A 16,308-nucleotide genomic window follows, 5' to 3' on the forward strand; every position below is an offset into this window, starting at 1 on the left:
AAAAAAAAAAAAAAAAAAAAAAAAAAAAAAAAACAAAAACAAAAACAAGAAGCAGGTGTAGGGATGACTTACACACCAGGCCCTGGGCTGCTTTGATTACATGAGCTGCCTGTGACTCTAACGACAGACTCTCTACAACGTCCCATTCAACTACTTCAAGTCATTTGGTTGCCTTTTTGATGAAGTCAGGTCCCCCAAATCCCTAGGCTCTGTGTCTTCCTCCTAATCACCTCTTGCACTATTTATTCTATTTTTAAATCATGCTTCTTACCTCTTCTAGTCTCTACATATTATTTTTTCCCTAGGAATACCTTGCTTCCTGATAGTCTCCTACACTATGAATCTATCAACTCTCAGCATAAAGACCATCTCTTCCAGGCAGCATTTCCTGATCACAGTAAGCTGGGGTAGATACCTTCCTTTATAATACATCTTCTCTTTCTATGACAAAATTTGTTAAGGTGTTACATCTAATTATCAAAGTACTTATCTATCTCTCCTAAAAGACTGGGTATATGAACTTGGGGGCCCGATATTTTGCTTACTATTTAATCTCTAGTATCTGATAGAGTGCAAGGGATCAGAAATCGATTAACCAGTCTATCATAAATAAGCAAATGTCAGGAATTATAATCCTGTCATATCCCTTCCCATCTCTTCCCCTTAGGTTGGAAGACATTTCTGCCCAGCCTCAGGATAAGTCTGTGCTCTTAATCTCTGCCACGCTAATACTCCTACAAAGTCACGGAACTCTAAAAACCAAAACTCCTGTCCTAAAATCTTTCAGATCCTCACTGTGTAAGGTGTTTCCAAACTTTTTGGACAAAGCACTCCAAAATAGCAGAAGCGACTAGTGCTAAACTTCTTTGAATACTCATTTCTTGTCTTAAGTAGTTATATAAATTACATATTCAAATCTGTAATAGAAGAGACAATTTTTAGTTGAATTTATTGGTACTTTTTAGGTATACAGTACACTTACATTCATCATTGGGATTGTGTACCTTTACATAATATATCTTGGTTCTTATTTTTTTCCCCATACCCCTGCCCTCCCTTCACCCCTCCACCCTTGCCTATTTACAAAGATTTTGTTTCCATTTTTTCCCTTTCTCATATTTTTTCTTTTCCCTTCCTTCCTTTCCCATACCCTTCCCACTTCCCTTACTCCTTTAGCCCTTTTCTTCCTATTTCACATTATCAATTATACAATTTGAACCTTATTTACACTTTTAGTTTTTCATACCAAAGAAACAAATAGGATTAGATGAGTTGGTTTTTAATAGAAAGAATAGGGATTCTTTTCCCAAAAAAATGGTTTCCATAGAGCAAGGGTCTAACACCAATCCATGGCCCAGTAGGAACAAGGAGGCTCCATACCTAGGAGGTGAGCAAGCAAAGCTTCATCTGTACCTATAGCCGTTTACCATCACCCCCATCACTGCCTGAGCTCTGCCTCCTGTCAGATCAGCTGCACCATTTGATTCTTACAGGATTGTGAATCCTACTCTGAACCGTGCATATGAGGGGTCTAGGTTGTGTGTTCTTTACGAGAATATATTGCCTGATTATCTGAGAGGAACTGAAGAAGTAGTGCTTTGCATTCAGGAACACCTGGAAATACAGATTACTATTAACAGAGATCAAAATAAATCAATTGCTTACAGATTCATACAAAACCCTACTAGTGAGTAGCTAGTGACAATCAAACTGCGCCTGATGGCAGGATTCATGGTGGCAAGTGACCTGATGCACTTCAACTATATAGCTGTATCTGGATTATGTCCAAATCCAATACTTCTTTTAGTCTGCACATGGCCTTCCCATTACCCCTTCCATCTCCACTTCTTCCTGCACTATGCACTTGACTCAGTCACAGTTTTTGTAGGCTCCAAAGCTAAACCTAGACAAAATGGGTAAAATAGAATGGAATGGGTAGGGGAAGGGTAATAAGGGAAAAGAAAAAATGTGCGATAATGAAAAGATGAAAATAAAGTGTTTGTAGATGGGGAAGGGAGGAGGAGGTGAAGGGAGGGCAGGGGTAAGGGGAAAAAATGAGAATCAAGACTTGTCATGTAGAGGTACAAGATCCCAACAATGAATGTAACTGTACTGTATCCCTAAAATGTACCAATAAACTCAATTAAAGCTGAAAAAAAATTAAAAAAAAAAGAAATGTCACTGGAGAGCTTTTTAGAAAAGGGGCAAACACACGATGATGAAGACAGCAGAATATTCTAAGATTGTCAACAAATATAAAGTTCCATTTAAAAAATTAAGAGTCCAATTTAAGATATGGGTTCATTGCAACAGGTGATTCACATTGTCCAAGCCTGTTTAGTATGATATGTGGTGAGTGAAATCATGAAACCTTCAAAACTACTTGGCCATGTGGAGATCAACCATTCTGTAGTAAAATACAAATCTGTAGAGTTTTGAAAAGAAAAAAAAACAAGAATAGGAAAAACAAAAGTCATTACTGAAGGCCACCACTTCAAATGTGTCTGCACTGACAGTATCATTCTTAGTGGCCAATGGCATTGATAAAGCAATGAAACCCTTTACTATTGTTGAAGAGTTGATACTGCCTACTGCTAAGGACATTTATCATGAACTTTTAGGAGAGGCTGGAATTAAAAAAGTAGCACCTGTTCCTCTTTTGGCTAGCATTGTAACTAGATAAACTGATGAAATAACAGGGGATACTGAGGCAAAGTTGTTAGCATGAATGACTTCAATTCGGGTCAACAAATCTACTGATGTTGACAGCAAGGCAACAATGCTTATATTTATGTGATATATTTTTAGGAGGTTGTGCATGGGGATATGCTTTATACTCTTGTTACCAACTAACACCACAGCTACAGAACTAAGTCTTTGAGTACATATCAGGCAAACTGAGTTGGTCATTTTGTATTACTATATGCATGAATGGAGCACTTGACATGACTGGACAATTTTCTAGTTTCACTACTCTGGTCGAAGAGGTCACTTTTGAATGTGAGTCCGTGAACTGGTCATCCATAGAAAAATACTGGCTAGCCAAACAATTTAACATTTTTTTTGCAGAATGTGATTAAAACTATCAACCACATTAAAGGATATGCCTGCTTGCACAGCTCTGTGAGATGAATTTAGAGAACACATGTATTTTCTTATGCACAGGAATGAGATAGCTTTTAATAAGGTAAATAACTGGTTAGAGTTCCTGAATTATGAGAGCCACTCCAGAGGTTACTTTTTAGAAAAACAGTCACCACTGGCAGCACATTTCAGCGACACAGAATAGTTGCAAACCTTGCTTACTCAAGTGACATATTCGACTCGCTCAATTCAATCTAAACTTCAGGTGAGAAGAACAACTGTGTTCAGGTCAGCAGATAATGTGGCTGCATTCAAAGTGAAACAAATTATGCAAGAAGTGAGTGAACATTGAGATTTTTAACATGATTCAAATATCTGCAGAGGTTTTGAAAGAAACTGAGCCAGGACCTTTTTTCTCCCAGTTGATGCTTGACCTATCTTAGCTTTCAAAAGTGTGGTAATTACTTCCCAACCACAACAGACATCTGATGTGGGAAGGAATAGATTTGCCACCCATTTGTGAATAAGACAGGTGAATCAACTTTGTCTGTGATTGAAAACAATCAGCTGCTTGAATTGACAAATGTCAATAGCCTTAAAAGTCTGCTGGAAACAACTTTAAATCTCCATGTATTCTGGACTAAAGTCAAAGCAGAATATCCTGACATTACCATAAATTAGCACTGAAAAGCGTGTTTCCATTTCCAATATCCTATTTTTGTAGAGGAGGGTTTTCTGCAGTGACACCAACCAAAATGAGATCATGCGGTAGACTGGACATAAACAGCACACTTCAGTTGTCACTGTCTCCTAACACCCCAGATGGTACCATTTAGTTGCTGGGGGGGGGACACCTCAGGACTCCAACTGATTCTGCATTACAGTACATTGTATAATTGTTTCATCATATTTTATAATACAATAACAGCAGAAATAAAGTGCACAATAAATTCATGCACTGGAATCATTCTGAAGCCATCCTCCCATTCTCATACTCAGAAAATTGACATCCATGAAGCCAGTCCTTGGTACCGAAGATTGGGGGTATCTGCAATAGAGTCCTCCTTAGAACTTGTCTTAGTAATGACCTCAAGCACTGTTAGAAATTTATATTCTCAGGCCCACTGAATCACAATTCCAGAAGACAAACTATTTATGTGATTTCACAAACTTCCAGGAGATGCTTACTACTAGGTTTAAATTTTTTTTTAATTGTGCCTTTGAATATTCTGGCACATCCTAGTGTATCAGCCTAGATTTGGGTACTCCAGTTTAAAAATTCAAAAGGATACAAGGTTTGGGGTTTTGTTTTGTTTTGTTTTGGTTTTGGTTTTTGGTTTTTGGTTTTTTGGGACAGGGTCTCACTATGTAGTTGAGACTGACCTGGAATTCACTATGTAGCCCAGGATGGTCTCAAACTCACAGAGATGCTCCTGCCTCAGCCTCCCAAGTGTTGGGATTATAGGCATGCACCACTACTCCCAGCAAGATACAAGGTTTTAACAGATACTTTCTAGATATCAAATATAGCAGTACAGTTTGGTAGCTACGTTTAAACTAAATAAAGTTAATGCTTTGGACAACTCTGGGTGGAGCAAAGTTGATTACTGAATCAAACTGGATCAATAAAATGTTTTCTTGAGATTTAGATTCAGATTTTTTTGGTCTCTTTGAGTACCTAAATAGTATTAGATACAACATTGGACTGGGGTAGGCTAGGCTTATTTTGAACTATGTACCTGGAAACCAGAAAATTTTCAGAGAGAGAGAGAGAGAAAGAGAGAGAGAGAGAGAGAATATCAGACCCAGGAGCTCAGAAATAAGAATGTTCCGTACTTTTACATTTTCTTGTATACGCAACATAACTCACTCTCAGTGACCACTTGAACACTGGCTTTACCAAGTTTGCACATTTCCCAATAGAACTGGGTTAACTCTCTTCACCAGACAAGTTCAGAGAAAAACAAAGATTTCAGGATTACTGCTGATAGGGGCAACCTGGATGCTAACAGCTCATCTGTCCTCTCTGTCTTTGAATTAAATGAAAAATCATCATTATAATAATTTCTCTTTTTTGCTTCAAAGAATTTTTGACTAAGACAATTCTACATATTTTACTTCTTAGCAGTCACCAATCTCCCTAACCTTATATACCCCAAGTTGTTGTCATCAGTATGCATCCTATATACCAGTTACCTTGAATTATGGACCAGAGAAGCCAACAAACTTTTATACCATTGTGTCCTCATATATGGCTTCTCTCAGCCCATGCTGCCACTTTCCTCCATCTACCTTTGATCAAATCAAACTCAATCTTTAACATCCACTACCACTGTAAGCCTCTTTGGAAACTATTTCCTGATTTCCCAGAAGAATTAAAAGCCCTTTGCATTATGGACTACACACATTAGTGAATTCTTTATCTGAAGCTCCTTGTATGAGGCACAAAGCAAAGTAGGTACTGTATCAGTGTCTGTTTTGCAAACGAGTATTGAACAGAGATGAGTGGTAAAGTAGAGTTCCTTGGATGTCAAATCTACATGAATCCAGTAGTCATCAGGGCAATAGATTGTGCTTACATTGTTCTAAACTATCTCCAGACCATTTGTCTGCCTGTCACTGAGCTGATAGCAATTGTGAAAGTGATGAATAGCAGACCAATTATGAGCAATAGGAAACATCAGTTATAACTCCAGGGAGAAGACACAGCCATATCAGTAGCCTCATCCATCTAACTGAGTCATCTTCCCAAGGCATCCTGCCCTGTGACCTTGAACTGCCAAGGGCTTCTTAGTTTTGGACAAATCCAAGATCGTCAGAGGATGGCTCCTCTTCTCACCCTGTCTCCTACAAGGCGTTGCTTCTGGCCCACTCAGTCCTGGAAGAGAAAAACTGGATGGAAACTATATACTTTTCCTAAGGGAGGCCCTTAGCCAAGGATCCGCACCCCACCCAATAGACAAGACCTGCCATCTAAGGACTGCTATCCTTTCAAAGATAGTGACTCCTCTCCCTTGTGGTGAGAACATCTGGAGATGAGAGGCGGGTAGGGAGGATTCAAGTGGAACATTTGTCCAAGAATGTGGAGTTCACATCGCTAAATAGTAGCTTAAGTTCCAGAGTAAAGAACTACAAAATTTTCTTTCTGTGGCCACTGGTGATCTCATTTTTCCAGTACACCCATGTTCCCTTAGGAAGTATGAGGGAGAAAGCCTCTCCTGATGGTGGGGCTACCATGTTTGGAACTATGAGTGGGGGCAGGAAAAAAATTCAAAGCACAGAAGGGGACAAGATTAGTCTAGAGCTATATTGAACTTAGCCTTTCACAGGAAGATTTGGAAATTTGGATGAGGAAGTTATGAAAGGAAGACTCTCATCAGGTTCAGGTTCAATATTACCATATTTCCACCATGCCAAGTTGAACTCTAAGGAGTCTAAAGTACTTAACCCAGAACAAGATGCTACATGTGCTGGAGAAAGAAGAGCACCAAGTTAAGAGCATGGTCACTGGAACAAGACTCCAGGGTACAAATCCTAGAGCTCTCACTAACCAAGCTGGTAGAAGTGACTTCAACTCTCTGCATGTGAAAGTGCTTCACTTTCTGCAATGTTAAATGGGGATATATTAATATCTACTTAAATAAGAATTGCTATATTTACCATTTATAAAATGCCTAAACTAACCCTAGTTCTATATAAATATTCACATACCAACATATATTGATAATTACATAGCTATTGACTAAGCTTTGAATATGAATATTCTGTAGATCAAATTAAGTTGATGAAAATAACAGCAAAAAGGTGCTCGTATTTATTTACAGATTAAAGATTCCAAACACATTTACATTTAAATAGAATTTCTTTTAAATATTCTCTACTAGAAAAAAATATGCCACTTGAAACAATCATCAGAAATACTACCATTCTCTTGGTGTATGACTTCCCTTGTCTCTAAGAACTGACTGAAAAGGCAAGGCAATACTATTTATTGTATGCCCATTTTGTGCTGGATGTTTTAATCAGAAACAAGAACATAAGATAGGAGGAGAAAAGGGAAGGGAAAAATAAGATAAAGAATGAAAATGAGGAAAGACACTGCAGCTAATATTGATCAAATGTTTACCTACATGAGGCATTGCTGAAGCTTCATATGTATAATTTATTTATTCCAACAACAGCTCTATGAGTTGATTTGCAAAATAATCCTATAAAGCAGACATTAGTTATCTCATATTCCTAATGAGAAAACAAAAGTAAAAATTCAAGGCTCCAAACATGCCCAAAGGAACACAGACACTTTGTGGTAGCTGATACTGGAGCCCTTGTTTCTCTGGTTCCAAAATACACCTTCTGTCTATTAAGTCAATAGCTAAGATTTGCTCAGTGCAGTGTTGGTGGGTGGAACCATTAACAACAAGAAGAGGAAATATACAGAAAAAATATTTTGAGGGTTGGAGGTGGGGCTCAGTGTCAGAGCATTTGGCTAGAATGTCGAAGGCCTTGGGTTCAATGCCCAGGGATTGACAAAAAATATTTTGACTCATAATAAGGAAAAGTGCTCTAGTAGTAAAGAACAAGCTGTTAGAGGCCACTGAGCAAGTCATTCCTAGGAGTATTATGACACAAACTTTTTCAGGACAGAGGTAGAAAAGAATCAAGCAGTAGATAAGAACTGGCCTGGATGCATGGGTAATCCCTCCTATGCTTTTCTTCCTCGTGAAATATAGAGAAGGAGGGACAAGAGGAACCACAGAAAGGAGGAACAGTCAGACAAGTAAGAGCTTGTCTTTACTTAGCATTTATTATGTACCAGGAACAAGGCTAAGCAAGTTATTACCTAACTCACTTAATACAATAACCTCAGAAATTAGGAATTATCAATACTAAACTCAGATCACATCTGAGAGATTAAGGCTCAGAGTTCCTTGCCAAAAATAGGAGAAAAGGAACAACCAGGATTTCATGACAGACTTGACCTGCAGCAAAGATTAACAAAGCTGGGATTGTAGCATAGTGATGGAGCACTTGTTTAGACTGCACAAGGCCCTAAATTCACTTACGAGTATTAAAAAAAATTCTTAACTACTAGAACAAAAGCTCTAATTATTCTACTGATCATTTTGGCCTACAGGTCTATTCAAACTACTTGTGGTGGATTTCGAACAATTTTTTTAAAATCATGTTTGGTCAAGTCTCTCAACCAAACTACCAAATTATAAGAAATTCAGGGCCAGAGTAACATGTTAAATAGCACCATGTGGATACAATCTGCAGAATTCAGGTTGGAGGAATTCCAATAGACAAACAATTTACTTTTATCAATGAAATATCCCAAGAAATAAAAAGAGAGAAAGAGATGGAGGGAGGGACCTATCCATTAAAAGAGACTCACTTAACAGCTGGTAACAAAATTTGAAATTTATTTTGATCCCACTTTGAACAAACCAACTGGTACCAACGATATCAGATGATTTAGTGAACATGAACAAGAAATGAATATTGGATGATATTGAGTGAGTCTTGTTAATCTAGGGAGCTTGGTACTGGTATATACGCTACTTTTGTGTTTATTTTTAGAGATAGAGGCTTTAACATTTACATGTAAGATGATTTCATGTTTGAGAGTTTTTTCTAAATTAGCCTGGAAGTAGGGAGTCAAATGAAAACACAGGAGTGGTATGAGTTGATCACTGATGAAACCAGGCAATAGGAACATGGTGGTTCCTTATGTTCTTCTTTCTTTATATGTGTTACATTTTTTAAATTAAATTTTAAGGTACATATCAGATCTTAGAATTTAACAGTGCTCCCCAAAATGGTATACTTTGAAGATAAAGCTAAAAAAAAAAAAAAGACCAGAAACACATAGTCTAAGGAGAAGCCATATTCTTTGTGGTCTTCCCCTTCTCTTAAAGTGTAAGTTATGGCCTTGCACCCTTCTGCTCAGACATCCAGGAAACATGTGAGTCTGATGATCCACAAAGGCACTGCACAGACTGTCCACTTGTGTACTGGTACAAACTCATGCTGCTTTCAATTGCGTGTGCCTGATCACTTGCGAAGCACATCTGGAATGAGTTCTTTTTTTTCTTCTTAGATTAGAGAGGAGTAGAAAGAGAGAGTTGGATTGTTTGTGAATTCTCTCTGGGCCCTTCATATCACTGCTGACTGAAGTTGCTTAATGACCCAAGAAAAGCCCCCTGTGAACAGGGCTACAGTCCAACAGGGGTGGAGCCCACTACTCTCTCTTTCTGGAAGGGCAGCACTGCACTGGATAGGGCAATCTTGGCATGATACCTCCAGATTGATGACGGCTGTGTGATGAATGCATGGATGTGGAAAAGCTGCAAAAGGATTTCAGGCCCTAGCTTTGACGTTTGCTGGTCCTGTGGGGCTCCAGCGGATGATTGTTTATACTTTCTCTGAGCCTGTTTCCTTATCTATAAAATGAAAATAAACATTGCTACCTTCATAGTCCCACTGAGAGGACTGCAGGGATCAGTGTATCTGAAAGCACCATACGGGGATACCAAGGAAAAATCAGTGACACCCTTCATTCCTCATTCATTTATTCTCATTAATTGCATTGATTAGATTTCTGTGGTGTGTCAGACACTATTATTGAGAAACTGCTGGTGAAAGAACACAAGTTGGTTCAGTCTCTGATCTCATGAAGTTTGCCCCTAGAATAACAGGAAAATATTTTGACTCAGTATAAACACAGTTCTCTCAATAGAGATAGGATGATCAGAAGTCACCGAGCAAGCCATCTGAACACTAGGCATGTTCAAAAAAACCCACACCCCCCTTTCAAAGAGTGGTGGGAAAGAACCAAGAAAGAGTCTATAGTTTAACTAAATGCCTATGTCATCCCTCTCTTTCTGAGTTTACTGCACTTTCTTGCAGAAATCATAAAATGCAGAGATCGCAAGGACCGCAGAGATCATAAAATAATAAAATTTGGAAAGGACACACATTAATCAAGCAATTACCAAAGATAAAATCATAGCTAGAAATTATGGTAGTTGCTTATAAAAAAGGATGAGACTGGTGAAAGTAAGGAATCTTGTAAAATGTGATGCTAAAACCAAGGGCATGCATGCATCATTGTGATATGTTGTCTTCAATTTTTCAGGAAGATATTTAGAAGGGAATAGCTGGGTCCAGTGGAATTTCTACTTTTAGTTGTTTAAGGAATCTTCGTACTGATTTCCATAGTGGTTGTACCAGTTTACACCCACCAATAAAAAAAGGGTTCCTTTTTTCCTACAACCTCTCTAGCATTTGTTATGACTTCATTTCTTGAAGGTACACAAGAGAAGGCATCCGCAAACTGCAGGTGAGAGGGAGTGAGAGGAGGGGAAATGGAATTAAAAAGGAATCGAGATGTGTTTTGTACCTGTATCTGCTTCCCGAGATGAATGGTATCATTACGTACTACAAACCTGTACCAATAAAAAATAAAATATGAAGAAAGTAAGTGAACAAATAAACAGAGAAGGATCTATCAAATCTAGAAACTATTCATTCTGACTTGAAGCCAGCACATTCAGTGTGCTAAGTGGAATGGGGTGAAACACATTCCAACATCAGAGAACAGCATCGCACAGTCTCTGACCGGATAAGACATAGTGTCTCTCAGAAACTGGACAGATGGACAGATAGAATTGAGGCCTGCGAACAGAAACAAGGAAGGAAGGAGTACAAGGTGATTTTTAAGAAATTAAAACAGTCCAGTTCAAACAATACACTGTGGCCATGATCAGGAATTTAATCTTGATTCTAAGAGCAATGGGAAGCAAAAAAAGTCTTAATTAAGAAAGGATAGGAGGATGTTTTAGTTTTGAAAATATCACTATGGTTTCAAGGTAGAGAATGAATGAAAAGGGATAAGGGATAATTATTAGCCAATTAAGAGGCTATATAGTAGCACAGGAAAGGCTGAGAATGGGCTGGGTAAAAGGAAACAGAGAAATTCTTACAAGAAAAATCTACAGGATTTGCAAGTGGGAGGATACCTGTATGAAGTGGGAAGTAAAGATATATGTCAAGTGTAACCCCTTAGTTTCTGAATTACAAGAAATGATGGAAGAAAGACAGAGGCCATTTTTGGAAAATATAGCACAGTTGTCTGCAACTATACTAAATGTAGGGGAAAAGCCACTATATTTTCACTGAGTTATAACTCTAGACTGAATTGGCATGAGGAAGTATAGACAGAAGACCACTTTTCCAAGAATCTCAGTTAAGTTGATCCCAATTAAGAAATGAAGACAAAATACCCAGAAAAAGTCATAGAATGAAGTAATTATGTCTTCAGTACATAACCCACTTCCATTTATTATACTTTGTTTTTTAAATAGAAGGGAAATAGCTAGCAGACGACAGCGTAGCAAAATTAGAAACAGCTCAGGTGCTCAGGTCAAACCCTGGCTCCCCCAGGTCCTCTCTGTACTTTAGGGCGAGTAATTTAACTTCTCCGTGCCTCAGTTTTCACATTGGAGAAAGAAAGATAATGATGCTACTCACAGTGTAAGACTGATGAGAGGGTTCAGGGAGCGAAGTACATAAAGTACCTTTCGCTGAGCTCTTGGCACCATTGCACTGCTTAGTAAATGCTTGGTATTATTAAAAGTACAATGGAAAGGTATTTTGCCATTCTCATTCTTACATTTAATAACTGAATGCAATGTCCCATAAAACAAAAAACACTCTATTCTTTGACAAGCAAAAATGTTTGCATTAGCTAAGACGGTATGTCTTGTACATCTTATTGAGCCTGGAGTCCCTGGTCCCATGAAAGAGTTAAATTTCCTAATGTTAAGTTCCTCCTTTGTAACTGACCATGAGTATGTTGAATAATATGTGGATTATTTCTCCTTCTTTTGTTTAATCTTTCCTATTGCCAAGGATCGCCTAACAGTCTGATTCCTAGCCAGTTTGCTTCCTTTTCAGAATACACTGAGTTGGAGAGGAAGTGGCCCACAATAGCAGAGAAGATTTAAGCTAGATTATAAGAAATGCTTGACTTTTAAAATACCCCAGCCTCCCAAAGGAAAAAAAAAAAAAAAAAAAAAAAAGAAATCCCACTCAATACAATGCTTAATGCAGCACTACTTAAAACGTAAGATATTAGAAACCACCTAAGTGTCCATTAGGGAATTCACTGAAGAGTTTATGACAGGTTCATACCTTGGAATACAATTCAATTATTATGTGGTGGAAATATGATTTATTAAGGTGAAAAGATGTTCATAATAGATTCTTGATTAAAACAAACTTTTATACACAGTTGGAGCCTTTGTTATCAGTATTTTGTGTGCATGTATGTATATGAAATGCATCTGAATAGTAGTCTGGGACAAGCATACTTGATATTAACTCACAAGCACAAGGGCCCAAGTTTGATCCCTGGTACCAAAAAATAAACAAATAAAAATAAAAATAAAATCCCTAACCAAGGAATTCCCTGAAGGAATTTCAAAATGAGAAAGGTACATGAATCAGGGTTTTAGTTAGTGAGTCCCAAGCTCTATGGGCATCACAATTAGTTGGGGGGAGCTTAGGATAATACAGATTCCTAGATCCAATGCCCAGAGAAACAGAATCTGTACATAGAAGTAATGAAATTGAACTTTCCACAAATGCTTGCTCTGTATCATCCCCAGTGATTCTGATCCCATTTAAAACACTCTCAGATCCTGATCTTTACATTCCACTAGCACTCTTACCTGTCTTATTCGGCTCCAATTATTGTTTTCATTGCACTTTTAATATTACATTATTTACAAAATGGATTGCTCATTTTCTGTCTATCATACAAACTCTGCTAAAAATTAAGTTCTCAAATGGTAAAGCTATATCTCTGTTTCATTCTTGGAAGTATCTCAAGTGCCCAGAACAGTGCCTAACCTCAGGAGGTCCTGAGTCAACATGTGTTATAATTGCTTGAATTGAATTCTCCCTGTCACCAGCCAACTCAGACTTGGACTTCTGCAGTAAACCTCATACCTAAACAGTCATCTAATGTTAGTTAGTATTCTAATAGTTTGATCAAGAACATTCAGAGCCAGGTATGGTGGCCTACACCTGAAATTTCAGCACTTGAAAAGCTGGGGCAGGAAGATAACCATGAGTTAGAGGCCAGAGTAGGATAGATAATGGGTTCAAGGCCAGCCTGAACTACATAGCAAGTCCCTGGCTCAAACAAACAACCAAAAAGAACACTCAGAAAATGTACTGATGACATCAATATTTTCCTCAGTGAAAAATTGCAAATAAATGTGCAATTCTGCATAAACTTTCTAAGGATAGGGACTTAAACATTTTTAAAGTCAAACATATACAGACTTCAAATTAATAACTCTTGCTCCAAAAGTAGCCATGGCCTCTAGAATTCACTTCCAATGTTACATTGTGATTAGCCTAAACCTCATGTCTAATTATATCTCTCTTTTAACCCAAAATATGAAAGGACCCTCAGAGTTCACACAGTCCCCACACTCCTCAATACAGCATTCAAAGTTGCCCACAACTGTCTTCTCCCATTTTTACATATATTGCAGAAGTGACTAATCAAACACAAAATTTTGGATTCAGACATTTTGGGATTGAATTCTTACCTGCCACTCACTAGTTGTATGACTTTAGATCAATTATTTCCTCTCTGACATCTCAAATTTTTGTTTTTGTTTTTATTATTTGTATATAATAGTATACACTATAAATATATTGTAGGATAAACAATAATAGAACATAATTGATATACTTTAAAATACCAGGTATACAGTTGCTACCCAATAATTTGTAAGTTTTGTTCTTCAGTACACATCCTATATATTTGATGTACCATTCTCCTTTTTCTCCAATATCCCTCAGTCTAGATGAAGGTTTGACACACTTTTTTTATAAAGTAGTACTAAATAGGAGACATTTTGGGCTTTGCCTGCCATGTTATTTTCTGTGACTCCTACTCAATTCTCCCATTATGGCAGGAAAGCAGTCATAGATAACATGTAAATAAATGTGTGTGGCTGTGTTTCATAAATTCGCTTACAGAAACAAGCTGCAGGCCAGATTTGGTCCATAGGTTCTAGTTTTCCAACTGTAGTCCAGACTAGGGTTGGTAACTTACAGACCTCAGTTCAAGCTTCTCCAGGTCTCAATTTCCTCATCTGTTAAACAGGCCTAATGACAATATTTTCCTCATAAATTCCTGGATGGTTAAATCTCTTGGCACAGTTTTTGGAATGGTATATACATCTGGTAGATGTTACTAAGTTTATCATCAATAGACTTGCCTGAAGCTGTAATACTATCTGTTCATATCCACCTTTATTTCCCCAAGTAAACAACCTTTTCATTTTCTCATTTCTTTTTGCTTTCCAACACTGCTGGAATGCTTACTGTAGCATCTGAAAATTAAACATGCAGTAATGTCGCATATACAAGAAATTATAACTGCTTAGGTAGCTTTGGGTTATTCATTAGACTGAGTTTCTTGAGGTCACAGTCTATCTTATTCGGCTCTCTGTCACTTTCTCTAGTATAGTATCTGGCACATAAATACTAATACAAGGGGACAGCAGTGATGGGGCTAAAGTAATGGTGATAGTAATTGTGATGGTGGTGGACCTGTGATGGTAATGGTGGGCATGATGGTAATGATCATGGTGCTGGTAGCGGTATAGACATTGTGATGGCAGCAGTTTTGGTGGCACTGGATGTAGTGACAGTAGTGAGATAATAACTGGGGTGGGGGAGTTGGCTGCTGATTTTTTTCAAGAGATAATTCCTTAGAATTCTCTTCTGAATTTGATCCAAGAAGTGAAAATGGAGGCAACAAGTCCTTTGGGCAGAAACAGAGATTTGCAGGAAGATCCAGCAACCACAACAAGACCAAAATTATACATGACTCTTCCGACGGCAGCTTGAAAATAAAAATGCTCACAGGATTGAAGGTCCAGAAATCTAAGGACTAGAAAAGATTCATCCAGATCTATAGAGCATTTTAGTCCTCAAAATATGAACCAAAATATCATTTGGTCTCTTAATTTTTCTACATGAGTCACCCATAAAGTTACCATCACTCATTAAACCTATGAGGAAACTGAATCTCCAAGAGGTAAACGATATTTCTCAGGTTAAAAGTCTTGGAAATTTTAAATTTAGACTTGGCTATGTGACCTAGAGAAAGTCATTCTTCATCTCTAGATCTTAGTTTTACTACATATAAAATAAAGTACTTGTTGAGCTGTAAAATAAACAGGACATGATGTTAATGCCTCTCTCAGCTAGTAAATTGTCATTGGGATGGAAGGATTTATATATTTTTTCCAAATAATAAATTTAAGGAATAAAACTGAAATTTTCTATGGCTGGGAAATAATTTGTAAGTAATGGAGTACCTCTTTCAAACTCAAAGTACTTCCTTTATATTCTGCTGAGAAGTTAGATCTGCCTTTATCGTGGTAGCAAAAGCGAACTTTGATAAAGCTAACTTGTATTTCTCATCACACAGATAAAGAAAGAGAAACTGGATCTAAGTGGAAGCAAGTCCAGCACCTTTTAACAATCAGGAACAAGGCAAAGTTCAGATTGTTGGTGTCCCAACTATTTCACCCAAATAAAACTCCCAATCCACCAGTAGATAGGACAGATTCTATAATGAATACTTCTAAAACAAGTAAAAGAAAGGTCCATAGACAGTAAACAGCAGAGATAGGATTCAAATCCAGCTGTCTGACTCTTCCTTATGACACTCCTCTGTCTTCCCCACTTGGAGACTCTACTTCACCCACAGACTAAATCAACAACCACACAAAGTCTTGTATATTTAAGCACCAATCATGCTGAGCCAAGTTCTGTGGCACTGGGTTATGTAAGAGCCATTTATCAGGTGGAGGGAGGAGATTTACACATTAATCAAATTCTCCATTGCAGAGACATTTTTCCTGATTTGCTTGTTCAAAACCACAGCATAAGTGTAACTAAGGGCTCCTTTCCAGCAGACACAGAGGACATCATGTCCCAATATGTTCACTGGAATGGCCCCAAGGAGACCCCAACCACCCAAGCATCTAGTGTCCAACTGTCCCCAAAACCATCCAGATATCACCCTGGTTACCATTCAGAACCAGAGGCCAGAACTATAACTGCAAACCCCTTCTCTGTTATATTACTCCCTGACCATGCCATGGAATGTGGCTCAAGAGTTCATGC

At 37.9% G+C, this 16,308-nt stretch overlaps 1 protein-coding gene across 5 annotated transcripts in view; it reads right to left on the minus strand.

Annotated features, from left to right (window-relative positions):
- The window catches only part of Astn2 (astrotactin 2), a 770,953-nt gene that overhangs the window by 170,525 nt on the left and 584,120 nt on the right, over window positions 1-16,308 (minus strand). The gene's annotated exons all lie outside the window — the stretch shown is intronic.

Source organism: Fukomys damarensis, unplaced genomic scaffold (assembly GCF_012274545.1).
Source record: "Fukomys damarensis isolate Sample0158 unplaced genomic scaffold, DMR_v1.0_HiC HiC_scaffold_36, whole genome shotgun sequence".
In the NCBI taxonomy this organism is placed as follows: Eukaryota; Metazoa; Chordata; class Mammalia; order Rodentia; family Bathyergidae; genus Fukomys; species Fukomys damarensis.